The 7,144-nt window shown below is 43.2% G+C and overlaps 1 pseudogene; it reads left to right on the top strand.

Moving 5' to 3' along the window:
- The first annotated feature begins 4,848 nt into the window (after positions 1-4,848).
- LOC144479337 (U2 spliceosomal RNA) lies at positions 4,849-5,076 on the top strand (annotated as a pseudogene).
- Positions 5,077-7,144: the final 2,068 nt, after the last annotated feature.

Here is a 7,144-nt window from a genome sequence, read left to right as displayed (position 1 = left end):
CACCGGTAATAGTCCAGCATTCCCTCAGTACTGCAGCGAATTATTGACCTAGATTAGAGGCATATGAATCTGAATTGGGGTTTCAATGTACAACCTTCTGACTAAGAAGCATTATTATCCAAAACTGATATCTAAATGATATTTACAACTGAGCAATGTTTATCACCAGGTGAGTATGATAGACAGTTCTCAATCCAGTGTGCTGGTGATTTGACATGACTTTGCTTGCTAATTAGATTTGAAAACACCAATGTTTTCATTTTAATTTTATGAAGCATATCATTGACAATGTAATAACATTTTAACTCAAAGGTGCATATGAACAGCTTAATAGAGTCTGGGTAATACATTTCTATTGCTTTAATTCTTAGTACTGGATGTTTTACATTGGATATATGGCATAGAAACAGGCCATTCGGCCCAAGCAGTCAATACTGGTGGTTATTCTCCATTCAAGTCTCCACCCATCTTTTCTCATCTAAATCTACCATAAAATCCTTCTCCCTCATATTTAGTTTCCCTTATTCATTTCAACCATTACCTGTGGTAATGGGTTCCACATTCTCACCACTTTTTGGATAAGGAAGTTTATTCGGAATTGACTTTGTCAAATTTTTTTAATATCCATTCATGGGACATGGGCATCGCTGGTTGGCCAGCATTTATTGCCCATCCCTAATTGCCCTTCAACTCAGTGGCTTGCTAGGCCATTTCAGAGGGCAGTGGAGAGTCAACTACATTGCTGTGGCTCTGGAGTCACATGTAGGCCAGACCAGGTTAAGGGTGGCAGATTTCCTTCCCTAAGCTACATTAGTGAACCAGATGGGTTTACCCAACAATGGTTTCATGGTCATCAGTAGATTCTTAATTCCAGATTTTTTCCATTGACTTCCGATTCCGCCATCTGCCGTGGCTAGGATTCAAATCCGGGTCCCCAGAACATTAGCTGAGTTTCTGGATTAATAGTCTACCGATAACACCACCAGGCCTCCCCTTCTGCTCTTCCCCACAAGAGCATTGTAAGCAAAATTAAGGAGAGAGACATAAAATCTGGTTGTGGTTATAGATTGAAGCCAGTGATGGAACATCTATGATTCACTTCTGAATAACCAGGTGAACCACTATTCAGTAAACACTGTCACTTGTAATTAAATAACAAGAGCAACGAATATAATGAATGTGCAATTCTCCTCCTGGAGCTTAGTTTTCCATTTACCATTATAAACTCCAGAGGGAATTATTAGCTCCACTAATGTTCTATAAATAAATGCAACCACCTCATCACCTTAGTCTTCCCTGTGCCCTCCCTCTCCCTCTCCCCCGCCATCAATTTTCTATCCCAAGGGCATTGACTCGTTTACTTTTCCACAGATACTGGCAAGTGTTCAAATTCATTTATGGGATGTGGGCATTACTGGCTACGCCAGCATTTATGGCCCATACCTAGTTTCCCATAAGAAGGTGATGGTGGGCTGCCTTCTTGAACTTTGCAGTCTCTGTGGTGTAGGTACACCCACCGTGCTGTTGGACCTGTAGTCTTCCCAGGCAAGTGTCCTTTTCCAGCCTTGGCTGTGAGTGGAAGGGCCCCAAATGTGATGTAAGTGTGCTCTGAACATATTTAAACATTGACTCACAACGTGCCTCTCTGCTCTTTTCCAGTGAAGCTTGGCAGTGTTTCATCAGCAAGGCTGACATATTGAATGACTTGAAGAAAAATGGAAGGAAATGAGGTTCACTATGGGAGAGTCCAGTCTTGCCACAGTACAGCTTTCCAATTTTCTCCTGTAGTGAAATGTAAGCAGTTGGAATTGCTTGGGGAATGGGGCCATTTGATTGACAGAGAGATGCATCAGTCATGCTACCAACTTTCTGCCAGGTTTCCACTTTCTTTCTTGACTATAGATAGAAGCAAGCACAAGAACTGCCACAGCACAGTGTCCTAATACTTTCAGAAGAAAGAATACAGTGAGAAACCTGTCTATGGTTAGCTAACAGTTAAGAAATCAACTCATTTTATTTGTGGCATTTTCTTAAGTCCAGTTGAAAATGTTAACAACCAGCAACATTTCCCTCCCTTCCTAACAGCACTGTGGGTGTGCCTACAACTCATGGACTACAACGGTTCAAGAAGGCGGCTCACCACCCACTTCTCAAGGAGAATTAGGGATGAGCGGTAAATGCTGACCTAGCTAGTGATGCCCACATCCTGCGAAGGAATAATTTCAGAATTCCAGCGTTTCTTTGAGTCATGAAAGTTGTGGGGCAAGATGGTGGCACTAGTGGTTAGCACTGCTGGACCACGGACCCAAGTTCGATTCCCGGCTTGAGTCACTATCTGTGCGGAGTCTGTACATTCTCCCCGTGCCTGTGTGGGTTTCCTCTGGGTGCTCCAGTTTCCTCTCACAGTCCGAAAAACCTGCTGGTTAGGTGCATTGGCCATGCTAAATTCTCCCTCAGTGTACCCGAACAGACGCCTGAGTGTGACGACTATGAGATTTTTACAGTAACTTCATTGCAGTGTTAATGTAAGCCTACTTGTGACCAGTAAATAAATACACTTTAGTTTAAATATCTCTCAGGATGGTAACAATACGATGTCCAACACTAGAAATAGATCCAAACAAAGGGGAAACAAGTGCAAGGAAGATGTGAGAGTGAAAGCTCGCGAGTGTTGGGGGGGAATGATTTCTTCTCCACCTAATGCAAAGCAAAATTAAACGTCTGTTGTTTCAAAGAATTATTATACATTAGAGACAGAATATTTTCTCCATCCCTAAGGAGCGTTAATCAACCCATTAAGCCCTACTTTATTTTACCTTGTGGCTAATGAACAGATTGAAAACGTATAAGACTTTAAAAGGGGTGATTGTGCACTTCCAGCCTGAGAGACCTCACCCTCAGAAGCATTGCCAAGTTCCAATGGAAAAGGGCAGGGAGGAGCACTTAATGCTTAAATACGATCAGGGCATATTTATTCTATATCTGAGATGTTTCTGCTCCATTGCCAAGGCTGCAAATCATGGGAATGGAGCCTATAATCTTCTATCCAATCCCAGTGTGGTCACTTACCACTACATATGCAGCAAAAGCATTTTGTGCAGTTAAAGACTCAAAAGGAATAAACAACCCTATTTGATTCTGGTGATGTGTGCCAGTGAGAAAACATTTGCTTCGGCTGTTTTTATTTTACATTGCAGAGTCACGACGACATGGTGGCACAGCGGTTAGCGCTGCTGCCTCACAGCTCCAGGGTCCCGGTTTCGATTCTGGCCTCAGGTCACTGTCTGTGTGGAGTCTGCACATTCTCCCTGCTTCTGCGCGGGGATGCTCCGGTTTCCGCTCACAGTCCAAAGATGTTCGAGTTAGGTGGACTGACCATGCTAAATTGCCCCTTAGTGTCCCAAGATTTGTAGGTTAGATGGATTAACCATGGCAAATGTGTGGGTATATGGGGATAGGGTCTGGGTAAAATACTCTGTCAGAGGCTCGGTGCAAACTCGATGGACTGAATGGCCTCCTTCTCACTGTAGGGATTCTACGAAAACACTGGATTGAACCACAGGATTCAGCAGAGAATTAAGTGTGCAACACTTAGCAGATGGAGCAGTGGCCATATAGTGTTTTTAAAGTTGGAATGAAGATAAATTATTGCAGCAAGGAAAGAGACTGACCCTATTTTTCCAACAGTCTGAACTTATGTCATGTGTTTAGCATGGACTACTGGTTAGATCTGATTGCTCTGTATGGGGGAGGGGGGGGGGGTGCAAGAACACAAGCATGACATGACATCAGGGGAAGACTGGTGTAGTAGTATTGTCACTGGACTAGGAACCCAGCAACCCAGGATAATGCTCTGGGGACCCGAGTTCGAATCCCACCACGGCAGATGGTGAAATTTAAATTCACTAAAAATCTAATGATGACCATGAAACCATCATTGGTTGTTGTAAAAACCCATCTAGTTCCTCATGTCCTGAGGAAATCTGCCGTCCTTACCTGGTCTGGACTAACTCCGGATCCTTAGCAGTGTGGATGACTCTTAAGGGACTTCTGGAATGGGCAATAAATGGTGGCCCAGCCAGCAATGCCCACGTTCCATGAACAAAAACCAAACTTGATATAACCATAACTCTATCATGTCACAGGACTAGTAATGAAGAGAATATAAACTCAAATCCCACCATGGCAGCCTGAGAATGTGAATTCAGTTTAGAAAGCCTGACAATTTAGAAAAAAAGTAACACTAAAGCTGTCATGAAAATGTAGTTGATCCACGGACTAGCTTTAGGGAAGGAAACCTGCTGCCTGTACACAACTCCTGTCATTTTCAAGCCTTATTTTCAACTCTCAGCTGCCCTCGGGACAGACAGAGAAACCTCAATTGTATCAAAAAGCACCATCATGAATTTGGACTTCAGAGATTAAGAATATAGCCGACCATCCCCTTAAGAGGGCAAGAATGGCCAGTGATACCACATACTAAGAAACACATTTTTAAAAAGAGGTGCTTAGTCTTATGGGAAACTGTGAAAAACGAATCAGACTCCAACCAATCAAAGTTGGATTTAACAAACAGAACTTCTGGGATTGTTCTCATAGAATCATAGAATCTCTACAGTGCAGAAGAGGCCATTCAGCCCATTGAGCCGGCACCGATCTCTGACAGAGTATTTTACCCAGACCCTATCCCAGCCCTATCCCCATAACCCCACACATTTCCCATGGCTCATCCATCTAACCTATACATCTTGAGACTTTAAGGGGCTATTTCGCCTGGCCAATCCACCAAACTTTAAGATCTTCAGACTGTGGGTTTCTTTAGAGAAGAGAATATCGAGAGAAGATTTGACCACTTCTCGGCCTATCGGCTAAGATCAAGGGTAGAATCAAGCCCAAGCCAGTGTGCAATGCCTTATCTTGTCAGCTTGGATCTTGTTTGTCTTCTTTGCGGGGACCATGAGTTGGATTCAATTGGAATTTGAATTTGGTTTTTGGAGCAAGCAAGGAATGGATTTGGGTTTACCCAGTCCACTCTGCACATTAGATTTGTAGCTTTAAGAATGGAGTTAAACTTTTCAACAAAAAAAAAATCACACTCCAACCAACCACAACGTTGGATCTAACAACCAGAACTCCTGGAGTTTTTCTCCTTAGAGAAGAGAATATTGAGAGGAGATTTGATAGAGGTGTTCAGAATCATGAGGAGTCGAGACAGAGAAGACAAAGAGAAACTATTCCCACTGGGAGAAGGGTGGAGAAACATAAGATGTATATTTAAAATCACTGGCAAATGAAACAAAGGCAACATGAGGAAGACATTTTTACGCTATGAGCCATATGGAAGGCACTGCCTGAAAGGGTGGTGGAGGTAGGTTCACTCATGGTTTTCAAAGCCAAGTGGATAGGCACCTAAACTGAAAGACAGGGAAGTAGGAAATAGGAGTAGTAGTAGGCCATTTGGCCTCTAGCCATGCTCCACCATCCATCTGGATCGTGGCTCATCTTTAACTTCATCACCACTCTTGTGGAGTTACAAGGAGAGGGTGGACAAGTAGGACTAGCTAAATTGCTCTTAGCGAGAGCAGCACAAGCTCACGGAGCCAAATAGCCATCTTCTGGTCCCTCCATGCGGACACTATAGTTCGGAAAACACACCAACACCTCTATTTTCTCAGGAGACTAAGGAAATTTGGCATGTCCGCTACACCTCTCACCAATATCTACAGATGCACCATAGAAAGCATTCGTTCTGGTTGTATCACAGCTTGGTATGGCTCCTGCTCTGTCTAAGACCACAAGAAACTACAAAGAGTCGCGAATGAACTCCAGTCCATTACTCAAACCAGCGTCCCATCCATTGACACTGTCTACACTCCCAGCTGCCTTGGAAAAGCAACCAGCATAATCAAGGGCCTCACGCAATCCGGACACACTCTCTTCCACCTTCTTCCGTAGGGGAAAAGATATAAAAATCTGAAAGCATGTACCAACCGACGCATAAACAGCTTCTTTCCTGCTGCCATCAGACTTTTGAATGGACCTACTTCACATTAAGTTGATCTATCTCTACACCCTAGATACGACTGTAACACTACATTCTGAACTCCCTCCTTTCCTTCCTTACGTACGGTATGCTTTGTCTGTATCGTGTGCAAGAAACAATACTTTTCACTGTATACTAATACATGTGACAATAATAAATCAAATCAAATCCTTTACTGTAATTATTTAAGATCCCATTTTATGATTTCGTGAACTGTCGTAATATCTTGGGCCATACTTGGCTGCATTATTATTTTATGATTAACCAATAGGGGAAAAACCATATCTGTGTCCCTGTAATTCCCTACCAGCCAGATGACAATTTTAAAATGCGCTTGGGCATTATTTAACCTGTAAATGGAATAGTTTGTGATCCAATACTGCAGCCATGATATGGGTAGGTCAGACACAGGTTATAGTAATTCAGGATGCTTCAGTTTCACTGTATGAAATGATGAATCAGTTCCTGAAAGAAGGATCGGAGATAATATATTAATAGCAACAACAGAGACAAACCACACTCTCTCTCACATTGATTCAGTACTGGTCTGTTGTGTTAAGTAGTGCAGAGTGAAATTCCATTGCAATATTCTAACTGTGTTTCCAATTCTCATCAAAAATAACATTTTGCAATGTACTGCATTTATGCTCAGTTCATTAACCTTGAGAATGTTGTCCTTAGCCCAACAGGTTTTGGTTCTTTTCAGCTTATAAACTATAAGTACCACACCACCTCTTAGGAATCCCTACAGTACAAAAGGAGGTCATTTGGCCCATCAGATTTGGGGGCGGCACAGTAGCACAGTGGTTTGCATTGCTGCTTCACAGCTCCAGGTGCCTGGGTTCGATTCCCGGCTCGAATCACTGTCTGTGTGGAGTTTGCACATTCTCCCTGTGTCTGCGTGGGTTTCCTCCGGGTGCTCCGGTTTCCTCCCACAGTCCAAAGATGTGCGGGCTAGGTTGATTGGCCATTCTAAATTGCCCCTTAGTGTGCCGGGATGCATAGGTTAGAGGGATTAGTGGATAAATATGTAGGGATATGGGGATAGGGCCTGGGTGGGATTGTGGTTGGTGCAGACCCGATGGGCCGAATGGCCTCTTT

The sequence above is a fragment of the Mustelus asterias genome, chromosome 25 (genome assembly GCF_964213995.1).
Source record: "Mustelus asterias chromosome 25, sMusAst1.hap1.1, whole genome shotgun sequence".
Lineage (NCBI taxonomy): Eukaryota > Metazoa > Chordata > Chondrichthyes > Carcharhiniformes > Triakidae > Mustelus > Mustelus asterias.
This window is presented reverse-complemented; position numbering and strand designations above follow the sequence as displayed.